The sequence below is a fragment of the Quercus suber genome, unplaced genomic scaffold, assembly GCF_002906115.3.
Source record: "Quercus suber isolate HL8 unplaced genomic scaffold, Cork oak 2.0 scaffold_524, whole genome shotgun sequence".
Taxonomy (NCBI): Eukaryota; Viridiplantae; Streptophyta; class Magnoliopsida; order Fagales; family Fagaceae; genus Quercus; species Quercus suber.
Window position 1 is genome coordinate 7,116 of NW_027069973.1, and position 4,722 is coordinate 11,837.

At 35.4% G+C, this 4,722-nt stretch overlaps 1 pseudogene; it reads right to left on the reverse strand.

Annotated features, from left to right (window-relative positions):
• Positions 1-635: 635 nt before the first annotated feature.
• LOC112025692 (DEAD-box ATP-dependent RNA helicase 20-like) lies at positions 636-2,314 on the reverse strand (annotated as a pseudogene).
• Between the last annotated feature and the right edge of the window lie 2,408 nt (positions 2,315-4,722).

Below are 4,722 nucleotides of genomic sequence, written 5' to 3' on the forward strand. Positions count from 1 at the left end.
CTTTTTGGACACCTTTTGTTTCTTTAACATTCTCTCTAACACTAGTGCAGTTTTTGTGAATATGCTTACTTTTGGCTTCCACTTTTATTATTCTTAGATAAGAAAAATGCAATCAAATTGTCACAGAAAAACTTGAAAGGTCTTGATAGAGAATTGAAAATCTTGAGATTTGTGATTAAAAAAAAAAAATTTAACATAAATAATGTATGTGTTGTAGCTTCATAGTATTCAATATCTAAATTTTTGAGACTTGTGATAAAATTGCTTAACTATAATGCGTGTAGTAGCTCCATAGTATTCAACAGCCTCCATGGTAGATTAAGCAACAATTGTGTTTAGTAATTCTCTAAGATATATCAACTCCAAAAAATAAAAAATAAATTATATGTTGTAGTAAGACTTTCTTGTGTCTACACATCCCGTAAAATCGGAATTTGGGTAACCAATCACCTCCAACTGATTAATATGCATGTAACTCAACCTGTAATCATTGGTTCCTTGTAAGTATTTCAACCTTTTTCACAACTTTCCAACAATCCAAACCAGGGTTGCTTTGATACCAACCTAATGAGATGCTTAGTGTTGAAGTAGACTTTCTTTTGTGCATACTTCCACTACTTTAGGGCAAACCAAAATGAAAATAAAATTGTTTATCTTCTTCCTCAAAACCTTTAATGATATAAACAAATATTTTATCTTACATAGTCCAACACTAACTACAGTTAGTCCTCTACGTAATTGAACAAAAATTCAACATAAATGAAAAAAGACATTTAAACTCCTATCGTCTAATCATACATGTTAAATGTTTCCCTCCAAAATACAACGTGAGAACTGGTTTACCTTCAATAGTTAGTTCCATGAGCGACCACTACCATGACCCCTCCCACGATCTCGAAAACCCCCATGACCTGGTTGGTTGATATTCATTGAAACAGTCAGTTTTAGTAATCAAATTCACGCACTCATACATGTAAACACCACGACAAGCGTGCACGTGTGTATGTGTGCACATCTAAGAATATTCAAGCTAGCCAACTAACCTGATGGGGGAGGAGGCGCACCACGCCCCATTGCAGCCAAATCAGGACTGACCTTCTGTCCAGCTTCCTCAAGTATGCTGATGAGTTCCTTTGCAAATCTAGCATTTGCATCAGTGAAGAAAGTGTATGCAGTTCCTTTTGCCCTGACCCTTCCTGTTTGACCAATACGGTGAACATAGTCCTCAAAGGATCCAGGGAAGTCATAATTTATCACATATTTCACATCCTTCACATCTGCCACGAAACAAAAGAGCATTATAAGCTATAAGAAATGCATTAGGCCAACGATCTCTCACATCAGAAGCTTATTTAGATCAGAGAATCTATGGTCTCAACACATTTCTACATGTATGCTAGTGTGTTGTTGTGGCAAATAAACACAAAATGTCAGATGAATACCCCAGAAACCTGGCAACAATTATGCACAGAGGGAAGTGTTCAAGGGCAATATCCAATATCCATAGACATTAAAACAAGTGGCTCAAACAAACATACAAGTAGGATCCACGTGACAAATAACACCAACTTAAGTAAAAAATGGTGTTCTTGAGACAATTTAGAGACTACTAAATATAGCAAAGCAATAAGTAAAAAAATGAATCTTTCAAAATAACAGAGTACGAGCATCAGGATAGAAAACATAACAAATGAGTGCAAATAAAAATAAAGGTAAATATCCAACATACGCAGCAAAGACCAAAGAGCTGAGTGAAATGGTTCGCATCTGTTTAATCAATGAAAACAAGATTAATACTAAAAATGTTCCTTAAAAAAAACAGCTTGAAAGATAATAACGTAAGATACAGCTCAAAAGGAAGAAATCCAATGGTGGATTATACCATAAAGCCCATCCAATAAAATTAAAAGAAGACTTAAATTAGAGACAACAAGAAGATCAGATAATAATTTCCTTCCAAAATGAGATGCTGATGATGAGTGCTATTAGTAAATCATTTACTAACAAAATTTCCTGTACTAAAATAGAATTTCTATCAAGTCTTTGAACAAGCTTTAAGAGTTTTATCTCCATACCTAAACCACAAGCTGCAACATCCGTAGCAGTCATTACAGGACTCTTGCCAGCTTTAAACTCTGAGAGGACTGAGGACCCAGTCCCTCTCTGCTTGACTTTTATATCCATGAATTGAAAGAGCTGGCCAGCCATCCATGCGAAGCTGCCGGGTAATCTGATCACATCCTTTCTTGGTATCCATGAAGATCAATATTCGGCTGCCATCCATGATATCCTCCAGCAAATTAACCAATCTGGAAAATCAAACCTATCAGTAAAATGACCACATCAAATCTCATATGATGAGATCTTGAAGAAATTAGAAGATACAAGAACAAAATAGAAATGAGGCCTTGTTATATTTCTGGTTTTCAGAAACAATGTCAACGTGCTGGCGTATAGCATGGTTAGCTTTCAAATCTTGAGATCCTATTATCACCTATGCAAAGTCCAAGATAAAAGCCAATCACATAACATAATCGCACATTACAAACAGATACACATACCACAAAAGCAGGAACTTTCAAAAAAGGCATATGCCCTTTTTGGAAAAAAATAAAGGGTGGCATATGCCCTTTTTGAAAAAAAAGGTCATATGCCCTCCAGAACTCTGGCAATTACAAACCAAGCCATTAAACCTGGGAAATTAGCCCCAGTTTCAAGAAAAAGGAAAGTGGGGGGAGGAGTAGGGGAAAATTCCCAAAAAAACAAGCTGCCTCAAAACGAGTAAAATGACATATGAGTTATGACTGGCAACTACACACATCAAAAGTATAAAACTAAAACGAAACACATAAAAGAATATATCCTAAAAGAAGAAATCCTGCAACTACAGTAGGCAGTAGCAAAATTAAGTTACAGCACTTACTTTGTACGGGTTGTAAAGAAACTGTCTAGCAAGTTGTTCAACCTCTTTAGGCCAGGTAGCACTCCAGTACAAAGTTTGACGACCTGGGCGAATCTGCATTGAACAAAACATTAGGAGGGAAGTAAAGGGCCCATCGCATTGCCATCAGTGATACTTAACAGTGGATTAGCTGGCATCTTCAAAATACCACATTTGTACTACTTGCAACTGGGCATAAACATTACAAAGTGATCATTAAAGCAATCAGTATCCCAGGACCAGGGTCAATCCTAGAATGAAGCATTTATTAAATCTAAACAATTATAAAATTCAAAACAACCAAGTGTCCCATAGTTGTTTGGTAAAAACAAGTCCAATCACTAGTTGGACTCAAGTCAAAGCACAAATTTTAACAAAAAACCCAATTTAAACTCACATGTCTATAAATCGTACACAATGTATCATCAGATTCATAAGCATGGTCGATACACACCTAACAAGTATGTGCATTTATATAATTAAATGTTGGTAACTTTAGTCTTTAAAGCCAATAGCTTTTCAAGTAAACAAGAGTATATGGCTAATATTATGAATAGGCAACAAAATTAAGCAAAATACAGGAGGGTAAGCAATGTTTAGAGATTTCCCCTTATTAGTGAAAATTTGAAAATTCAACCAATGATTTACACTCTCTTAGGTAGGTTTCAGTATTAAAAATATTGGATTTTGAATATGTTTGATGGCTGTTAGGTGTTAAAATAGTGGGTTGAACAAGAAATAAGATAAACACTACACAACCACATAGTAGGCAACCATACCTACGCTGTCCGAAACAATCACAAGGCAATCACACCCTCAACACTCCTTAAACCTTAAATTAGGCTTATGGAATTTTATTAAAATCAATCTCACTACGAATGTTATTGACTAAAATAAGGGAAATTGGTAAGTCCAAAATTTTTTCCTAAAACACTAGGACTCCTAAAAAAACACTTGACCACTAATAACTAGAAAAGGTACTTTGGAACTTCTAAACCAAATACAAAAATGACTCAAAACACAAAATAAGACTCACGGGCCTTTAGTAGAGACAAGAACAGCCATTCTTGGAAAAATGGAATTTAACAGATTGCCCTTATTCTACACCAACAAGCAAGCCTTAGTTCCAATTTTTTTGGGATTGGCTATGAATTCTCAACAAATTAGACAAAGTAGGCCACATGTATTCTTTTATGAGATTTATTCCAGTAAAAATAAATTAAAACTAGACCAGTAGCTTTCTATCCTAAAGAAACTTAATACTAAAACTCAATAATAATTAAAGTAGCCTATGAAATGTTCCAAGAAGGCCCCCACATCAAAACAAGATCACAAATCTATCTTTTTTTGGTTTAATCTTGTTTTTCCTCAATCTCTTTATTGTCTACATCATATCTTCTCTTTGGTAGGGAAGTAAGAGGCTTCACTAATGATATGACCTTAAAAAACTCCAGAAGAAAATACAAAAAATAATCTAATTATAAGTTCTTGTTACAAGCTTAAGTTCTATTGGACAAGACCTGCAATTAAGTACTAGAAGTCAAATTGGGATTCTAAACCAACAATTAGAACTTCCACACTGTTCAAGAACTCAGTTCAGCCAGGCTATTTCAGATCAGACATCTGCTAATCTGCCCTATTTCAGATCAGACATCTGCTAATCAACCAGAATTGGCTGGGCATTAACATGGACAATGGCAGGCAACAGGTAGGCAAGTGTCTTCCCTCACCCTGTTTCAGCGATACTAATTAGATCACGGCCCCTTAGAGCCATTGGCCAT